Here is a 21,539-nt window from a genome sequence, read left to right as displayed (position 1 = left end):
GTGTACAACAAAAAATCTCAGCTGTACACTATTTTGGGGCACTCAAAAATGGAGCCCCCTAATTGGAGATATACAGTGTCTGATTTTCATGGTGCTGAGTACCACAGCTTCTAGTGACTTTGATTGGAATTGTGTGTTCTCAATTCCTCTGAAAAATCAATTAAGAATCCAAAATTAGAGGCAACATTAAACATTTGACTTATATGTCTGTAACTTCAGGTGCAAAGCTCTATAAAGACTAGTGAAGTACTTCTGTGTAGTAGTGGTCAGACATGTGACCATTATAGAAAACATTCTGGACCAGGCTGTGCCTTAATTCTACATGGATGCACAGGGCAGGACAGGGCACAAGAAGGCTCTTATCCCTCCTCAGATCCTTGCTTAGAAGGAGAGCACACAGTAGGTATGTCTACACTGCAATTAGACACCTGTGACTGGCCTGTGCCAGTTGACTCAGGCTCACGGGATTCAGACTCAGGGGCTCTTTAATTGTGGTGTAGATGTTACGGCTTGGGTTGAAGCCTGGGCTCTAGGACCCTGTGAGGTGGGAAGGTCCCAGAGCATGGGCTCCAGTCTGAGCCCAAATGTCTACACTGCAATTAACAGCCCCACAGCCTGAACCCTGCAAGCCTGAGCCAGGTGGCACAGGCCATACACAGGTGTCTAATTGCAGTGTAGACATACCCCCTAGAGTCCTTGTTCTCAGAACGCAAAGCCCCAGCCAGGCTCGGGCTTCTGCTGTTTATAGCCTCTTCAGAGGGAGCAGCTAAAGGTGGGACTATGCTCCACAATGACCAGCAGAGCTGTCTGGGTACAGACTATATCCTGTCCGAGAGAGACTCAGCAGCCACACTCCCAGGAGTGTTCAAAGGTATTATGTTTGCTTGAGGTACAATACATCCTGGAGACCTAGTTGACAGCATGCATTTTCACACACACACACCCCCAATGTGGTCTGATGGCAATAGGCCACAATCAGTTCCTCTCTGTTTCCTTTGTGCTGATTGCACCTTCCATCCAGATGTCTCTTAGCACCCATTTCTTTTAGAAGGTTGTTGTTTCTTTTTAGAACACTAATGTTTCCTCTTCATCTCATCAAAACAGTGTATTGTTACAGGGCAAATATATGGATCAGAATTTTTGTTTCACATGCTCTTAAAAATAATAACCTGGCTGGGCTACAGCTATCAATAGGCAAAATTTTGCTTTTAGATCCACACAGCAGCTCTTATTGCTCATATGCTGCTCTTCCAAGGGAACAGCAATATATGTTGTAAGGGAACATTTTGAAGCCCATTATCCACTACACTTACATGACATGCAAATTCCACTTGTATTGCAAACAATGAATACTTAGAATGTGACTCCTCATAAATGGCTTCCAGTGTGTATTCTGAGTACAGGTGAGTTTTCCTTATATACTGACATTGGGACCAAAACTAATTAATTCTTCCCCTTAAGTATCTCAGATCAGTAGTTTATCTCTTGCTGTCTCTTATAGCAATGCTGATTTTTCTGCTGATTTTCCTTTTATGGAATTATATAATCATTTTAAACAAGCCACTACAGACTCAGGGCCCTCTTTCTTCTGCTTCTACAAATTTATTTCCTTTTGTTTCTTGAGAGGAAGAGTCTTTAATGAGCTAGAACAAACGTAATTTAAAAAAAAACAATGCCAGACACTTATGCAGGAAGAAAAATGCTTACCATTCAAATAAGCCCACACAGAGGTATATGACAAGCTGTCGAAAAGTTAAGGGTACCCCTCTGTTTTCGAGAAGAGTGAATATGATCAAATTAAAACTGAAGACGTATTTGGAGCTTCAACCAAAGGTAGGAAATAGAGGCTACTCAGTTTCACCCACCAGTGAAAATTATCCAAAACGAGAATGATGATTCACAGAATGGTTGTATCAGTATTGGCTCTCTGCAGGGACAGTACAAATGCTGTTCCATCTCTAGGGCCCACCAGTACACATATTTTAAATAATCAAATTTGAGCCCTGTCTTTTTTTTTTTTTTTTTACTGACCAAAACTCTCCAGTCTGAAGCATGTGCAACAACCAATGACATGGAGTAATTTTCATGAAAAGCATCCTCTAAGTACTGTACTTACTAACAGAAAACATCAGAATGGAACTGAGCACAAAGAATAAAATCATAAACAGAGAAACAGATCACACTTTCACAAGAAGTGACACAGTGAGACCCCAGTGATAACATGAACTCTGTGGGGGAGAGGGGCTTCTGCACCCATGGGGTGCTCATTGTAGGATTTGCCTATACAAAAACTTGGCAACTGATAGGCTGCTTGTGTGCTGAGACCACCACCTGACCAATATGGTCTCATTGTTTCCTTGTCCTCCCCCATCTGTCTGTATCCATCTGTTGTCTCTTGTTTTATAGTCAGATTATAAATTCTTGAGGACAATGGCTGTCTTTTTTGTTCAGTGTTTGTATGGTGCCTACCACAACTGGGTCCTGGTCCATGACTAGAGTTCCTAGATGCTACCATAATAAAAATAATATCTAATGAGTCAGATTCATTTGTTGCTAGCTGCATATATCTATCATTTATCTATAAATCATCTATCATTTGAACGAATGTCATTGTAACTAGTTCTGCTTCTTAGAGAGATTAACTGGGTTCTGCATAGCAGACATGTTGTGGTATTTACTGCTGTTCAAATTAACAAGTGTGATGGACAAAGTAAAGTGGCTTTTGCATCTGATTGGCCTGTCCTACCGCAAGCTGACTGCTGCATGGAACCTTTCCTAGCCAGTTCTACAGAAACTCCGTGCTGAAGTCAATAGAGAGAGAAGAGCCATTACTAATATCTTTCTAAAAGATGTGCTGTAGCTCATCCAGAAGTTACGGCTCAAAGCAGAAATTACTGCATGAAATTCTATGGGCTACGTTATACTAGAGGTCAGGCTAGATCATAAAGTTTCCTTCTGGCCTTCAATCTATAATGCTCTGACCTCTCCCTGCACATCACTAAATCCTGTTCTTTGTTATTAAAATGCTGTTTTTACAAGACAGCAGGAAGTACTTGATCTTTGCATGAATACAAATGCCATCTCTTAGCCGCTTTTACAGGAGGAATCGCTATCAGCATAGCTCAGTTTAATCTGCTATTTTGACACTTGGTCACTCTAGGCAAAGGTGTGTGGTATAGGTAGGCTAAGAAACAAACAACTTCTGTAGCTCTTCCGTGAAGTTAAAATTAGCAATTGCTGGAACAGAACTTCCTGCAAAGATGAATAATGAAAATGGGGTGGAGGGGAAGTTAGACAAACCGTCTCTCTTTTGATGTTTTTCTGGGGTTTCTCTGGCATGGTCTACTTTTTTAAAAATGCACTAGTTTAACTGTCGGCCAGCAATGCAAGCCCCTAATACAGACACACTTAAGCAAAGCTAAACATGTACTTCAACCAACTTAAACCAGTGTAGCTTCCATCGGTAAATTACCAATTTAACCAAATTGACTTAAGCCAGGTTTAAACTGGTTTAAGTGCATCTACATTAGAGGATTCTATCAGTTTAACTAAATCGATTTAGTTAGTTTGTTACAATTTTTCTAATATAGGCAAACCCTCTGGCTTAACCAAACAGAGAAATGGGTAAATATTAGCTTCCCATGTCACCCCTCACTTCATTGAAATCCCTCCTGAAACCCACTTCTTCTACAACCTTTAACCCATATCAGTATAACTCTAGCACCACACCATACAATAGTCTTAAAAAGTTATCCTTAGAGCCAGTCAAAAGCCAAAATTTTCTTCCACAACAAATTCCAAAATTCTGGGAGGGGAAAAAAAAAGTTTCAAAACAAAAATAGAATTATCAAAACTTCCAAGGAAGGGAAAAATCTGGGGAAAAAAAGGGGGGAGGGGTTAGAAATAATAGAAATGTTTCGTTTTGAAACCTGGCAGCCCAAGCTCTGAGGCCTCCTGCTTCAGATGTGGCTCCTTGAGTTTTCAGGCTCCCAGCTCTGTGGTAGGGAGCTGGGAAGTCCCCAGAGCTTTTAGCTTGAGCTGGGGTTCTCAAGGATTCTGTTTCCTGCTGCAGAACCAGGAGTGAACCGCTCTGCTCCCCCTTCAGGCTTCTCCTCCAGCTTGTGCATGCCCTGCACTTGTGGTGGGGTGGAGAGGCACAGGCCCAGAGCAGCTGCTTAATCCCTTCCTCTGCTGTGTGGGGTTTCTACCCTCTATGACAGAAGGCAAAAGGCACATCCCTGACACAAAGGCCACCCCCTGGCCAAATTTCAAGTCCGTACTCCAGAGCATGGGGGTGCTAGAGTTCACAAAGAATAAGTTGCCAGAGAGAATTTAACATGAGGAAAACAGTGTATTTTTCCCTAGCCTGATTCTCAGAAATTGCTGAATTGTTTTGACTGAAATTAAAACACACACACTACAAACCCAAATAAAATAATCAGCCTGAGGCAGACACCCAATATGGGAAACTGCAGTCCAATTGGTTAAAATTTGGCAAAGTTATACCCTACAGAAAACAGCGTGTCATAATGGGAAATGTCAAGCAATCTGAATAACATGTGGTATATATAAATTCACACATGCAGATAATCTCTTGCTCATGCAGACTTCCTGTCTGACCTTGGACAAATCACATAATCTCCCAGTGCCTCCGTTCATCTGTTCAACAGAGAAAATACTTTCCTACTTAACAGGGGAGTTGTGAAGATAAAATCCATTAATGATTGTGATATGTGTTATCATAAAGAAAGGCATAGAAGTGCCTATAAAGATATTCAAATCACCAAAAAGAAGATAACACATTATGGCACAGTGCTCATGGGGATACCAATCTCTCTCCAGACCAACCCCTGCTGTGTAGGAGTTGGTGAAAATGTTATAGGCTATCTATAGCTTCCATCAACTTTCTCATGACTATTGGAATTACTATTCTTTGACAATCAATACTACTGACTTTTACAGTAACAGCATCTAGAAAAAGAAGAGATTTATGTGCTGGCAGTAACAGGGGTGAGTGAATCTAGAAACGTTACACAGTTTGGAGATCTGAAGTGGAACATGAGTTCATTCTTGCATGCTCAGTTTGAGGTTGTAGAGTTCAGGGATCTTTTGGGACAGATGTATTAAAGTGTGGTGGTTTGTTTACCATGTCAGCTGATTGCACCTTACAATGTATGGCAGACTTGAACATGACTGGTTTAAATGAGATTGAATTTCTTCCCCAATTGTATCCCCTAGCTCCGTTTGAGTCTGGACAGGTTCTTTACCAGCCCTTGTTGTCAGTAAGATTATTTAGGCTGGTTTGTGGAAAGGTAAAGAGCATATAGGAAACACAAAACAGACCAATGTGAAATGAGTTTTAGAGAAAATTAAAATATTTGACATTTATGTCGATCCTTTCATTATAGAGGATTCAAAAACACATTACAAAGCATATACATACACTCTAAAGAGGAGATTTCCAAAGGTACAAATAAAGGTGCCTAACTCCTACTAGTAATAGCTAGCTCTCAGATAGCACTTTTTCATCAGTAGATCTCAAAATGCTCTACCAAGGAGGTCAGTATCATTAGTCTCATTTTACAGATGGGGGAACTTAGGCATGGGAGATGAAATGACAGATCTAAGGTCTCCCAGCAGGCCAGTGATTAAAGTGGGATTAGAACCTAGATCTCCTGAGTTAAATCAAGTGTGCTAACCACCAAGACACAATGCAGACAATCAGAGGGCAGCAGATAACTAGTACACAGACTGCCACACAACCATGGGGGTATGGGACACTTTTAGCCACGGACATAAAAGAAACCCCTTATCTCATAAAAGGATGGCATCATTAGGGCAAGATTATGATTTATGGGCACTGTCCTGCATTAGGGACAGAGTGATGGCTCCAGTGCCTCTGCAGTAGCTCCTGGAGGAATTGTATCCCACAACAATGCCCAGATCTGTGTGTCACACAAATGGAGCACACGTTGCCCCATCCATTAAGAGAAAACAGTGACGCAAACCAGTGTCATAATTAGAGCTAGTTATAAATATTCCACTGGAACGTTTTTCCAGGAGAAAATGTTGTTTGACTGAAATCAAAATTTTCTGAGGGTATGTGTCAATTTTGGCAAAGTTTTGTTTTTAAAAAATCAAAGCCAGATGTCCCACTTTGAGGTTATTGGCGCAGCAGATTTCGAGTTTTCATTTTGAAATGACATTTTGGTCATTTGAAAAATATATATATTATAAAGTAAAAATTAGAACAAAATCAGTTTTATCAAAACAAAATATTCTGATTGAAACAAAGCCACTTGTTAGAACATTCTGTTTTGTAGAAAAAATTGAAATGTTTTGGTTTTGTTCTGATTTGAATGAAAAAAAATCAAAATCTTGGCATATTTTGAAGAATAGACATTCCGTTCTCCAACCAGCTCTACATATAACAAGCACAATACTTAGCGCTCCACTTCCCTAGTTGTTGTCAGTTGCTATTGCTTTGTATGTGTTGTCGTAAAAATGAGTCTTGAGGAAGGATTTGAAGGAAAAGAGGGTAGCAACTTTGCAGATTTTTCATGGAGTTTTTCACTGCACAAAAAGGCCAGTTTAGGAGAATGATAGAAACATATCTGAACTCAGAAAGATATTTCAAAAGCAGAAATATGTGGTTCCTTTTCTGACTTGACTACACCCAGTACACTAAAAACCTATTCAGAGTTCACAGGTTTCATACAAGATAAAAAAGAATGGAAGAATCTCAGTATTACAAAATCCACAACGGGGAAAGATATTCACAATGAATCAAGCATTTGTCATACACCGTGAATATTTGCCAGGGCTACTATTGGCATCCCAATGCACCATAAAGTAATGAATAAATTTAGATTAGAAAAAGGATTTTTCATTTTATGTCTGGGGAGGAAACAATGTTTATCCTTTTAGGACATATTATTGAGTTGTTGTGATCTATGTGTCAAAAAGTCAAAAGTATGAAGAAGGAAGTAGGTGTTGCAATACAGTGTGCACGTTTACTATTGAACCACTTGCAGAAAATTTGTGGTCAGTCAGACTGCACAGCTTCAGATTATCGGATGTGGATGAGGAATCAGGTAAGATATATAAATCTTTTGGACATAAGTCACTTGAAGAAGGAGTTCCTACTAGAGTCAAACAGCTGAGTTGCAGCAATATATTGTAACAGTTCAGATTATTGCTTTGTTATGTGCTTTATTTTTAACTATGCAAGGCTAAATCTTGAGGTTTGTGCCCAGTTTTTACTCAGTCCTTGATCAGGCAAACTGCCCTCAAAGTCAATGGAAGTTTGCTTGAGTAAACACTTAGTAAGGATGTTGGACCTTCGCATTTGGTCCATTGAATTTAAGGGAGTTGTTTTTACTCTTCTAATATAATTCTTGTAAATGCACATGCTTGATTTTACAGTGAGTATTGTAACATGGGCATAAGTACTCACAGTATTTCAAGTGATAGATAGCGCATTATGATTCTGTTGGATGTCTAAGGTTTTTTAGTTAACTTTACAGATCAGAGGGTCTATTTTGCTGTATAAGTCTGCAAATAATTCCCATTTGTTCTGAGTTATGTGCATGCATGAAAGGTGGGATTTATGCTAAAAAAAAAAAAGCACAACCTTTGGTTCTTTTCTATTTCTAACTGAACAAATCATTGTGGAAACATGATTTCACACACCAGTTAATTACAAAATACACGTTATTTCTGAGAAATGTACATAGCTCTACTGCAATATTACCCCATTATGTATTTCCATGCTTTGATTGGTCAGTATTAATTTATTAATAATTATTTTACAGTGCCCAAAAGTCACATAAATCCTTTATATATGTATATATTTAGATACACATTGTTTTAAAAGACCTGAGGTAGAATTAAAAAAAAACAACTTATATTACTTAGGTGCTTAAGTCACTTAAACACTTTAAAAAAATACCCCTAGTCCCTCTCCAAAGGGCTTCTGACCTAAAATTTAGACAAGATACAAATGATAGGAACAAACAATAGGGTGAGGACCAGGACCTACAAAAGAAGGTCAAACAGTTACTTAGATTTGTTATGTGTTATGTCGTTGTGGGTTTGCTCTATATACTCACAGATGTATACTTTTGCTTTAACTGTTTACACACTAAGGTATTTTAAAATATTTTTATTTTGTGCGAGGTGGACTGGTGGGAACCGTTACAATGAGGAATTGAGCTGGTAGGAGGGAGAGAAGGTGGGGTAAATATGTTATGAAAATAACAGATTTTTAAGTTCTCTGGCAATTTTGAAAAATCCAAAAAAGTTTGTTTTTTAATGTTTTAAAATATTTTATATACAATTAAAGAAAACTTTGAAATGAAAATTCATTACATTTCTTTTCAAAAACATCAAAACAAAACATTTTAGAGGGTCTTTTTTATTTGATTTTTTTTTTCAAAACAAACTGATGAAATTGACGCAAATTCGTGAAAATGTTTCTCTTGGCTTTCCAGCCTCTTTGGAGCTTTGTCAGGGAGTTTGAGCAGTTCTGTTTGTTGGCCTACCTCAGAAAACCTAGTGATGCAAAGCTTATTAGAATCTGAGAAAGTATAACACTAGGGCCTGATCATGTTCTCACTGACTGATGGGAAAAATCCTATTGACTGGATTGGGAGCAATATCAGACAGCTCATTTCTGATCGGCATTGGGTCACTTCTCCCTGTTCCTTTAGAAAGTAATGTCTTTTTCTGTTAAAAAAGTTAGTTTTAAAAACAAGTTAGTTTTAGGGCATATTGTATGACTTTGAATTTAATCATTTTTAAAGATACAGAGGAAAATACTTTATTTTCTTTCGGCCTACTGTGGTTTACTCTAAATTAGGACATAATTCCCCATGCAGGGAAAACAGCGCAGAAAAAAGGCCAGAAAACATATTCATGCACAATCTCGTCTGCAGAAGAAATTAATTTATAACAGTTTCTCACCCTATAGAATCATGTATTCTACTTAAGTATAATTGACAACCTCTATCTGATGTATGCAGTATAGCTGTAGCCGTGTCAGTTGCAGAATATGAAAGAGACAAGGTGCGTGAGGTAATATAATCTATTGGACCAACTTCTGCTGGTGAGAGAGAGAGACAAGCTTTCTAGCTACACAGAGCTCTTCTTCCTGTCTGGAAAGGAACTCCCTGCCTCACAGCAAAATGCAAGGAAGAACAGATTGTTTAGCACAAGCAGTTAGCACATATTGTAAGGAACTATTCAAGATAGAGTGGGCAGTTAATACTTCTGCAGTCACAGGACAAAAAGAGAGGGTTAGAGGGTTACAGATTGTTGCAATAATAAGCCATAGATCCAGAGTCTCAGTTCAATCCATGATTTGGTGGTGTATTACAACAATCTGTAACCCACTAACTTTGAATGGTCCCTTACAGCAGTGGTTCTCAAAGCTGGTCCGCCGCTTGTTCAGGGAAAGCCCCTGGTGGGCTGGACCGGTGTGTTTACCTGCCGTGTCTGCAGGTTCGACCAATCGCGGCTCCCACTGGCCACGGTTCGCCGCTCCAGGACAATGGGGGCTGCGGGAAGGGCGGCCAGCACATCCCTTGGCCTGCGCCGCTTCCCGCAGCCCCCATTGCCCTGGAGCAGCGAACCGCGGCCAGTGGGAGCCGCAATCGGCTGAACCTGCAGACGCGGCAGGTAAACAAACCAGCCCGGCATGCAAGGGGCTTTTCCTGAACAAGCGGCAGACCGGCTTTGAAAACCACTGCCTTACAGTATGTGCCAACTACTGACGCTAAACAATCAGTTCCACCTTGCATTTTGCTGTGGTGCTGGGAGTTCCTTTCCCAGACCTGAGGGAGAGCTCTATGCGGCATGAAAGCTTCTCTCTTTCACCAACAGAAGTTGGTCCAATAAAAATTTTATTAAAGCTAATGTTAAAAAAATTATATAATACATAGGTTGGAAAAAGAGTGTCTCTACATCTGGGTATAGTGCTTAGATTATCTACAAATACAAAGTTAGTTTTTTAAAAGTCATATGACACACAGAGTACATAATCAGCAATAACCCAAATTTAGGTGAACAGATTTCACAATACAGTTTAGATAGTAGAATCCGAATACTCGGGTACATCACTCATGAAAAGTTATACAGAGATTTGTTTGGTTTGGTTGTGGAAAGCAAAATATATCAATGGGTGGAGACTGTCCCTCAGGGCACGTCTTTGCTGGCAACGGTGAAGCGCTGCCGCGGCTTGTGGCTTGGGTAGTCGCGGCAGCAGTGCTGGGGGAGAGGTCTCCCAGCATTCTAAAAAAACCCACCTCCACGAGGGGCGTAGCTACCAGCGCTGGGAGTGCGGCTCCCAGCACTGGTGCGCTGTCTACACTGGCACGTTACAGCACTGAAACTTGCAGCGCTCGGGGTGTGTTTTTTCACACCCCTGTGGGAGAGCGTTCCAGCGCTGTAAAGTGCCAGTGTAGACAAGCCCTTAGTAATTGAGGATTAGGTTGGTTGTCCATTTAGAAAGTACAATCCATGAGGAAAATATTTGTTACTTTCCTCACTGCGCTTCTCATCTGCACTCCAGCTCATCCCTCTGGTATTGCCAATGTCCAGTGATGTCTTGAATATACACAAGCCTTGGTGGCAGTCAACTTTTCCAGTGTGAATTGAGTATAAAATGCGACCATCCGATTCAGGAGCAATTTACACTCATTTTGCAATTCTTTCACTCAGATGTAAATGACTATTCACAGCAATGGGGAATCTAGCCCCCAGTCTTTCAGGAAATCCCGAAGAGCTTGCAGTAGCTTTCTCCACATGGTATATTGGGTTGTGCAGAGTTCCTTGATTCCTACTGAATCCCTGGAAACCCCTTCCTTGACAAACAAGGGGGGAAAGTGTGTTTGAGTGTGATGTTGAGCAGAACAGAAATAATGTGCATGCTGACTCCAAAATGGGTTGTTATGCAGCTCACTTGGAGTCTAGATTTCACTTTAACCCCAATCCTAGTTGTGTTATTGCTAACGGGTGACTGAAGTCAGGGAATGAAACATACTAGGTTACATGTCCCAGGTCAAAGGGCAGGACTGAGGCCCCAGGGTGGGTGACCGGAATCTATCTGAATCATGCCTGTTTTGTTTTTAAAATGAAAAAAGGTTTCACTTCAGTGAAGAAGTCACTATGAGACACAGCAAAAACAACGGGGAGCCCTTGTGGCACCTGAGAGACGAACCCATGTATTTGGGCCTCAGCTTTCGTGGGCTAGAACCCACTTCATCAGATGCATGGAGTGGAAAACCCAGTAGCAGCTATATATACACACATAGCGCATGAAAAGATGGGAGTTGCCTTAGCAAGTGGGTGGGAGTGGGGGGTCAGTCTAACGAGACAGTTCAATTAACAGAACAACAAGGGAGGAAAAAATCATTTTTGTAGTGGTAATGAGGGTGGTCCGTTTCAAACAGTTGACAAGAAGGTGTGAGTAACAGTAGGGGGAGATTAGTATGGGGAAATTAGTTTTTATAATGACCCGAAATGCCTTTTCCATTGCTGAACTTGGCAGGACAGACATACTGATACTTTGCATCATCAAAACCACAGAAGTGGAGATTTTCATAAGATAAAGAAGAGGAACAGCAGCTGAAATGAATTTAGAAATGGGCAGGTTGTAATGACATATATTAATGATATTACCTATTTTCATTTATTTCAGAGACTCTCATACACTCTGGAGATATTGCTATCCAGATGGAATGCATTCATGGTTCTGATAAAAGCAGTTCATCGTGAAGTTTGTTCCTATAACGGCACAGTTATACCAACACAAATGTTATTTTATAGTATTATGATTACATCTGCAGTTAGGCATGGCATCCTAATATCCTGTACGCTTTGTTCAGTGTGCTGGATAGCTTTATAACCCATTAGAGATACTGCATTGTGCTGATAAACTTTGTGTAGCTTATTCAGAGATTAAAATGTCTCTGCAGGTAACTTTAGGGGAAGAATTCTAGACATTCAGGCTATGTCATCAGTGCAAAAAAGGTGTGTTTTTACCTAGGTAGTTAACTCCTAGCTATCTCGCTGTAAAATCCCAGTGGATACAAGGCACTGTAGTTTTTATCTCAGTGTAACTAGTCGAAGTCAACCCCTAGTGGGAGGTATAGGGTTGACCTCAACTAGCTACATCTAGGTAAAAACTATCAATGCCTTATGCCACACAACCTAGGTAGAGCTCTCCTTAGCTGGATACTCATCGGGGTTCTGTGTTTGAGTCCCAGTACACAAGACCCATGTGCTCTAAGTAGGCTATAGCCCTATCTCTCTCCCCTTGGCCTGTCTGGCACAATTTCTAGGCATAGGCTCCCTGTCTGTTACTCCTTTGTGGAAATGGGACCCCAGGGCCAGTGCTGACACCCAGACTCCCCAGTAGCTTAATCACACCCTTTTCCAGAGCTCTAATCTTATGGGTGCTCTGGGTTTACAGTTCACCTCTTTAGGGACACTTGATAGTGGAAGCACATAACAGACACAAGGGTTTGGTAAGGGCTCCTCCAAATCAGTCACTTTTTACATTGGTTAGCACAAGAAATACACCGATCCAGGTAAAACAATAACACCTGTATGTATTTCCCTGCCTCATTTTCTTTACTGCTCTTGAGCATTCTTGGGGTTGAAGTCAGAGTCCTCTAAGTGTTCCAGGATCCCACCTCCTGCATGTGATTTCTGCACATGAAAGTATGCCCTTCTGTTACTCTCTCCTGCCTTCCTGCCCATGGCTTCTCCTCTGGAACATGCAGTCTTTCTGGTCACTTCTCCCTGTATTTCTAGCTCTAAAATAGCTGGTGACAGAGGCTTTCTTTTATAACCACCAGATCTCTTTGTCAAGTGACTCACAGATCAGCCCCAGCAGGCGATCAGAGTCCCGTACCAAATAATTTCTTGCTTAATTACCATCCCCCAATAGTTCAGACTTGAAAAACCTGGTTTGCCCTGGGCAGTAGCCATCTCTTTATCCAAGGGGGCTCCATTTGAATGGACATTCATCAAAATGTAACAACCCTATACTGTTAGTTCTGTGCCAGGTGAAAGAATTTTTCCTGGCCCCTCCTGTGGGTTTTATCTCAATACGGAGACAAAAGACAGCAGAGAAGGTAACCAAGCCTCATATTCAAAATGGAATTTGTAGTCAGACACAGACACATTTCCAGAGTACCCAGGACCACCCTGATTTCCTAAATTGTAAATAAATTCCCCAAATCATCACACCTTGTCTCCACTCAGATTTTATGTTGAGAAACCACACCTCTTTGTCAGTGAAGACAAAGCCTCAACTGTGGGTTGAAGAGGAGGGGTTTGACTCATACCACAGTATGGAAGTGAATGGACCTGATTTTCCATCACCTCGCATCTTACCCAGTTATTTACATCTTACATAGGGGGTGTAAATGCTACCATTGTGCTGTAGTGATGTGTGAAAGACTTGTCTATACTAGAAAAGTTGAACTGATTTAACAAAATTGATTTCAAATTGATCTAGTTAAACTGTTGCAAACCTCTAATGTGAGACATATTTAAACCTGTTTAATCATTAATGAAATGGTTCAACACAAGCCAAACTAGTTTAGGGGTGGCTGTGGTAGGGGCTGGCACCAGTTTAAATTGCTCAATTTTAAATATTTTAGATGACTAGTTGAAGTCCATCTACAGCTGGCCTGATTATGACCAAGACAGAACTAAAGCTTATTTAGTTGAGCCAGGCATTCAGATCAGGCTCTGTGCTGGTGTAATAGCTTTGCTATGATCTGTTTTTAGCCTTCTCTTCCCTTATTTCTTCCTCCCTGTTTGAAGGAAAGATATTCTCTTACAGTCAATGGTCTATTTGATAAGCAATAATTGAGAAGTCTATTTGCTTTATCTGATGGTTGCTATTCGTTAAGACATAGGGACATTTTTACTGAGCTCCGTGGTGACTGGTTTTGCCTGACTGCTAATTACTGAAGAAATTTGGTTGCAGTATTAAAACCTAATATCTTTAAACATCCTAAAACTAAATATATAAAATGCACCTGTCATAAGAGGTGTCTAGGCACATGGACATATCTTTAAAATGATACTCGATTTTTTTTTTTTTGCCGATATTCTTGCCTGATTGTAATACAAAGCTTCTCGCACATCAGATTAGGGAAAGGAGAAAAGAACCCTCTGTTGCCTAGGAGAACTGACATCCTTCCTCTGGCTAGTGCTGCCCCCAGCAGATGGGCAACTGCTTTGTGCAACAGGTCCTATGTTAAACACACTGCATTCAGTCATTCAAAGAGTCACAATGGCATAGGTAGTAGGGTCAGTATCCCAGGAAAACAGTCACCGTCATTTTACAGAGACAGAAAAAACCAGAGCATGTGGTCATTAGCACCAGCTGGGAATCCAGAAGCATCTGGGGGTGAAAATCACTCTCACCTTGAGACCTTCGTCTATAAAGGGTGAAGGACTGAAGAATGGGAGAGACAACACCCGCAACGTAACTTCAAGATGTTTCCACCAACCTATCTGCAGCCCCCCTCTCTTATCAGGAGTAAGAAGTGTGTTATTAAAATGTAGCGTTAATCCCTAGCTCCACATTTACATGGTGGGAAGCTTTGAACAATGGGGGGCTTTTATTTGAAGAAAAAGTGTTGCTTTTTTAATTTTTATTCCCTGCTAGTTGGCCCTACTTCCACATCTCAAACCACTCATGCTGTCGATGTAGGAGAGGATCCTTTCAGGACAGGAAGTGAGAGGGAACAATCCTGCTGATGGGGATACCAAGAGGATTTTCCACCTCCTTTTAAGAGGGGGTTCCAGGCCCTGGAGGTAGCTGACAAGGTGGTGGAGAGGAGGGGATGAATCTGTTTTGGGGGGGCAGGTAGTGCAATGAAGAGATGGGGGGAGGATGTTCTTGTAATAAAGGGTATTTTGCAATAAACTTGTTCCCCCTTTTCACTATCTTACGCAGGCAATGTACACAGAGAAAAGAAATTTCCTAACTCCTTGATGTCAGAGTCAGGTGGTACAAAGCAGAACCACCACTCTCTGCTCTTGCCAACAAGGAACACATGGCAAAGGGAGACAGATTATACTCTTTGCCCTGCATTTCCCCACATGCAGTGAGCAATGTTCCTCCTAATTTTTCCCATGCATGTGTGGAATGAATTTTCTTATGTACACCAATATGGAGATGATGTGTGGCAAGGGTGGGGCTGAGAGGTTCGGAGTGTGGGAGGGGGTTCAGGGCTGGGGCAGAAGGTTGGGGTGCCAGGGGGTGAGGGCCTTGGCTGGGGGTGCAGGCTCTGGGGCAGGGCCAGGGATCAGGGTTTCTGGGTGTGGGAGGGGGCTCAGGGTTGTGACAGAGGGTTGGGGTGGGGCCAGGGATCAGGGGTTTAGAGTGCTGGCTGCCCTAGGGCTTCAGCGGGGAGAGAGGACTGCCCCCAGCCTTCTCTCCCCACAGCAGCACCTGGGCTGGGGATGGCGTGGAGGTGCCTCTCCCCGCTGCAGCAATTCTGGGCCGGGCTGGGGGAGAGGCATCTCTCCACACCACAGCAGCTCTGGACCTGGCTGGCACCGGGGGAGAGGTGCTTCTCCCCACCGCAGCCCTGAGCACCTGTGCAGCCCTTGATAGGCTTGGTAGGGAACTGAGGCAGTGAGTTAAGGTTTGAACATAGGATCAGCATAAAATCATGGGCATTAAATACCAAAAGCCCCATCACGTGTGGGTCTAGCCTGTTTCCTAGGGTTATTCCATGGCTGTTCCTTACAGTGTATTTTCTAGTGCTTTGTTATTGACCCATTTTAGTAAACCCATGGGTAGGGTTATGACTATTTTTCTATTGAAAGCCCAATTTTGACCAGAGTGTTGCATCCAGCAGGTTCCCCACTGTCCAACTATTGGCACAGTTCACACAGCAAAGGCATAACCGCTAAATAGGATTCCCTTCCCAGCCCCTGCAAAGGTTAACTGAAAACAAATGCCTCGGGGTTCCAGCAGGCACCACTCCATTAGTCCTGTGAGTCCAAAGCAGATTCAGCATAATCTCTCATTCATGACACTACCAGCCCTGGGCAGAAATTTTCTCAATTCACGCTGATGTGTTTTTCCCTGGATCCTATATCCCCAAACACTTTCTTTTAAAGGTCTCTTTCTACAGGAGACTGGATTGTCAGCACCAACCTGTAGGCCTGATAGATTGTACACTTCCTGCATTGCAGGGTAGGTTTTTTAGCTCGCATATAAGGAAACCCAGTAATCCTTTATTGATCTTTCTAGAGGCAGGGTACATACACCTCATCATAGGCACTTCCTACCCTTGATCCACCCATCTTCTAAAAACCAAACCTTGTTTTCTGTCTAATCTCCATCTAACCAGAGATTAGGTACACAAGTTGTTTTGGAAGATCTAAAAGTTACTCAGTCTGAGGTTTTTAACATAACACTTCAAAAATGGCTTGAAACTCGACATTTGTTTCATCCCATTGTCCTTGAGGAGAATTAACGCTTTTTGAGTATCTGTAAGAAGGTTGGTTGATGTTAATTTTAGGGCTATTCACTATGAAAATATTGAACTTTGAAAACTTTATCAGGTCCCAGCAGAGCTTACATACTTTGGAGGTTTTAAGATTTCATTTAGCCCAGGGGTTCACAAACCTCATTGCACTGCGACCCCCTTCTGACAACAAAAATTACAACACGACCCCAAGATGGGGGACCGAAGCCTGAGCCCGCCCAAGCCCCTGCACCCCAAGCAGGAGGCCAAAGCCCAAGGGCTTCAGCCCCAGGAAGGGGGCCTGTAACCTGAGCCCTGCCACTTAGGGCTGAAGCACTCAGGCTTCTGCTTGAGCCCCGGGCAGTGGGGTTCGGGCTTCGGCCCTGGGCCGCAGCAAGTCTAAGTCAGCCCTAGCGAACCTATTAAAATGGGGTCACGATCCACTTTGGGGTCTCGACCCACAGTTTGAGAATGGCCGATTTAGCCCTTTTCATTGCCCAGATATCCTTGAAAGTCATCACTAGGATAGAAAGTACCTCACAAATATTCCACCCCCCCCCAAAAGATGCCTACGTGTTGAGAATCCTCCCCAACATTCCACAGCTTACCTTTGTCCTGCTCCCACGAGCTGCTGGGTTCCCTAGCCACTGGCAGCTTCTCATAAACACACCCTTCATCTGGACAGAAATGCAGGTGGGCTCTAACTGCCCAGGGCGGAGAGACATTGGGCATCAGACATCTTGGGAAAGGTGAGCAAGAGTGAAAATGAAGAAAGGGAGGCTGAGTGCTCAGGATAAACTGGTAGAGTGACCAGACAAGGGGGAAGAGACTGGAAGGAAAAGGAACAGAGATGAGATTCTTTTCAATTAATCATGGCCCAAAAAGGAAACTAGCAGTGGAGGTGCAGTGATATTATCAAATGGCAGAGTTCATGCCCCATCTCCCTCTCCTTCCCATTCATGACCCAGCTGGTGTAAACTTTTCTGTCCGACATGCAACTATCCCCCTCATCCTCTAGCAAACCTTGTAATCCTTTCATTGCCAAAACACATCCACCCACTGTTCCAACAGGTGTAACCCATTCAGTACACACAATACTTGGAGTGCAAACAACACTTCCATCTCAGCACTGAAGGCAAGTGAGCAAGTGCGAGAGCTATTCAAGGGATTTTAAAGCTATGAAAGGGTTAACACAGAAAGACATATTAATGATATCCAAAGCCCTTCTTGAAAACTGGTACAATGCTCCAAAGGGAAACACAGCAAAAGAGAAACTGGAGGATGCACCCTGCAGAGCTGGTTTTCGCCTTTCTTCTGCCTTTACTACAAAAAGAACAGAACAAGGATTATATCAGGAGAGGTTTTGGCTTGTTATGGGTTTTCTTTGCAACCAGAAGAAGCTAGAAGTATTTGCCAGGTATACTATATTTACATTTATAGCACCACCTGGTATTAGAAATGCAGCATTGCAGCTACCCATTGATAAGAATGGAAAAATCACCAAACACTAATTTGGTTGTTTTAATTTTTGCATGATGGCATTTCCTAAATTTGAGTGTTTGACTTTGCAAACTTAATGTTCTTTTAGCACAATTTTTAATGTAATTTTGTATATAATGGACTCCTGACCTCTTTCTTTTCTCTTCTGCTGATTTTAAACAAGTTAGTTGGTGGCCCACAATTCTGTGCTACCTCTGTAGAGTGACATTCTCCCAAGAAGGTTTCATATAAAACATGCACCACCTCAGTGCACTCACTCTGCATCCAGTGTAACTGCTTGAGGATCTGCCATCTTATTACTTACTATGTTTTTAATGTCTGATTCTGCTGAGTAAAGTTTCTCCTCCATGATAAATAGAATTGGTTTAATACACCAGTGCTTTTCTCCATGGATTTAAGCCCAACGGAACGGCATAAAGAGAAAGTATTGCTTATGCTCGTGATTCATTTATGGCAAGTTTAGTGATATTTGGTGTTCTTAAAGATCCAGTTCCTGGAGTCAAACGATTTTTCAGAGAATTCCAACTCTCATTTTTTAGTTTCTAGCTCCCATAGTTGTGGAGGAATAGTTGAAACTATGAACCCTAATGGCTGAAAACCCATAAGGCAAGTAAAAACACAACATGTATTATTTAAAAAAATCTCATGACTTTTAAGAAAAAAGAAAAGGAGTACTTGTGGCACCTTAGAGACTAACCAATTTATTTGAGCATGAGCTTTCGTGAGCTACAGCTCACTGATGAAGTGAGCTGTAGCTCACGAAAGCTTATGCTCAAATAAATTGGTTAGTCTCTAAGGTGCCACAAGTACTCCTTTTCTTTTTGCGAATACAGACTAACACGGCTGTTACTCTGAAACATGACTTTTAAGCTAATCTTAGGATTTTTACATCTATCTCAGAATTGCTGAGTGTTTGAGGTTGGCAATGCTATCTTCAGCTAACTGTGCTCAGTAAAAATGCTGCAGAATGGTTCTACCTTGTCACCATCTTATTGCCCCCATGCCCTAGTCTTTCTGAAATACAAGCTGCTACAGGCAACAGTACTTCAGGCCCATATTTTAAATCTGCTCTAACATGTGCACCGTGTAGCTCAAATGCTGTTTCGCCATGTGACCACTCTCATTTGAGCTTGGCAAACTGATGTGGGGTAATCTGAGTGCAGTGAAGTGTTGCAGTGAAGACAAGCCTTCGGAGACACACCTCTGAACACTTCCAAGTAAAATTCCCCCTTGTCCCTTGGAGCAGTAGTAAATCTGCTGCTTTGATATGCCTAGACTGTGGCCAATGGTAGAGGAGAGGCATGTGTGTGGAGACAAGACTCTGCCCATTATCACACGTCCCCATCCCCTTGTTCAGGTGGGTAACCGCATTTACTCAAAGTCCAGGTAGGCGAGATAGGGGCTTAAGGAACAGACTCTCTCGCTCCCAACAAGAGCGTTTAGTCCAAGTCACAGTCTCGCCACTCTTAACCTCTGTGTGCATCATTTTCTCATCTGTAGAATGGGATAATATCACAGCAGTGTTATGAGGCTCTATTTGCATTAGTCATTGTACAGAGCTTGAGAGAAGTGAGGGGAGGGAATGCCAGTTGCAGTTCCCTGAGTCACCTTACTGATTTTGCTCTAAAGAAAAGCTGCAGGGGGGCAGCTTTAATTTATGCAGGCTTGGAAGGATTAGATTTGTATTGGTAAATGTCAGTAAACATCAATTTCACTGTACACACACAAACCAAAGAAAAATATTTCCTTCAATAATAATTAACATTTACAGACAGAATAAGAAAAATGTCATGTGAGAACTTAATAGAGTCAAACTCCAGTGATTTAGACTTCTGAATTAGGCTGGTCACAAATGAACTAGCAAATGAATAGTAAAAACAGGTATGATTTGTTGATTGAGCTATATTATTTTGTATATTTTGACACACGTAAACAATTTGTGTTTTAATGGTTTATACAGCTTTAACATTTTGAATCTGAAAGTCTACTGCCATTCAATAATTGTCTGACACCCCTTCCCTTCATAATTTCATGCAACTGTGAAAATTTAAATCAATAAAAACAGAAAAAAATGCTTAAAAATAAACTTGTTTGATATACCTAGTTTTAAATTTATGCCTGGTATTATCCATCAAAATTATTTTAAAAATAGAATTCTGCCAGGCATAAATTTATGCCAGCAAAGAAAGCAACACAAAGTGAACTAAGCAGATCTGAGGATCCACCCCATTAATGTTTGTGACGTGCTCAGACACTGTGGTTATTGGAACACACAAGTAACTAGATAGAGCTACTATGTATTTACCGTCAGTATACTAGAAATGTGGCAATTCTAGCTCTGCTAATCCAGAAACATCCAGTGGTCTCACTTTATTTCTCAACAAATAATGAAGAGAATAGTACTATAAGGAGGTGGCATATTATTAAATCTTCCTTACTTGTACACTTATCCCACAGAACCTTTGCTAATATATTATGAAGAATTAAAACTGAACTACACTTGTCAACATAAGAACGGCCATACTGGGTCAGACCAAAGGTCCATCTAGCCATAGGCACTGTCTCCGTGGGTGCTCCAGGGCTGGAGCACCCATGGGGAAAAATTGGTGGGTGCTCTGCACCCACTGGCAGCCAAGCTCCCGGCCCTGCCCCTCCGCCCCAGCTCACTTCTGCCTCCTCCCCTGAGTGCGCCGCGTCCCTGCTTCTCCTCCCAGTGCTTGCCACCACAAAACAGCCGTTTTGCGGCGTAACAAGCTGTGGGAAGGAGGGGGAAAAAGTGGGAATGCGGCACGCTCAGGGGAGGAGGCGGGGAAGAGGTGGGGCCAGGGCGGGGATTTGGGGAAGGAGTCCAATAGGGGCAGGGAGGGGGCGGAGTTGGGGCAGGGACTTTGAGGAAGGAGTTGGAATGGGGGCGGGGCAGGGGTGGAGTCGGGACGGGGTCAGGTGGGGTCGAGCACCCACTGGCGCCAAGAGAAGTTGGCGCCTATGCATCTAGCCCAGTGTCCTGTCTTCTGACAGTGGCCAGTGCCAGGTGCCCCAGAGGGAATCAACAGAACATGTAATCATCAAGTGATCCATCCCCTGTCGCTCCTTCCCAGCTTCTGGCAAACAGGGGCTAGGGGCACCACATAAGTGAACAAGGTACATTCGATGAAGTATTGGCCTTTGTTTTTTAAAATTCATGTTTGTTAAAATGCTTGTTCACAAACCCTTAATGCCAGGTAGTGAGGTCCTAACTTTTTGTGATTAGTGGGGAGGGGAAATTACTGGTTTCGAAAAAATGATATATCTTAAACAAACGTGATTTTTTGTATGTCATTGTGTCTGTATATTGATTCATATGCTATCTATTTAATTTAGTAGAAACCAGTACAGCGAATTAAAAGCTGACTTTTTCATGAATTCCACTTTGGAAGGAAATGGAAATGGTAAGCTGTACGTGCTGTAGTTTTTAACTTTTGATTTATTTTTCTAAAGTCAGAAGTTCCTGCCCAGCTTGTTGCATTATAATAAGGGTGAAACGGTCACATCCCC

At 42.0% G+C, this 21,539-nt stretch overlaps 1 protein-coding gene across 4 annotated transcripts in view; it reads left to right on the top strand.

Annotated features, from left to right (window-relative positions):
- The window catches only part of LOC144258990 (P2Y purinoceptor 8-like), a 50,873-nt gene that overhangs the window by 20,380 nt on the left and 8,954 nt on the right, over positions 1-21,539 (top strand). The window contains exons 1-2 of one of the 4 annotated variants that reach the window (XM_077807142.1): positions 7,058-7,094; positions 21,369-21,433. The exons of 1 other annotated variant lie outside the window; for it this stretch is intronic. The gene's annotated coding sequence lies outside the window, so the exon portion shown is untranslated. Of the gene's footprint in view, positions 1-7,054; positions 7,095-21,365; positions 21,434-21,539 lie in introns of those variants that run through there. 2 more of the 4 variants (XM_077807145.1, XM_077807144.1) reach the window with 2 other exon arrangements.

Source organism: Eretmochelys imbricata, chromosome 1, assembly GCF_965152235.1.
Source record: "Eretmochelys imbricata isolate rEreImb1 chromosome 1, rEreImb1.hap1, whole genome shotgun sequence".
NCBI lineage: Eukaryota > Metazoa > Chordata > Testudines > Cheloniidae > Eretmochelys > Eretmochelys imbricata.
The sequence above is the reverse complement of the archived record's forward strand: the minus strand, read 5'-3'. Positions and strand labels throughout refer to the sequence as shown.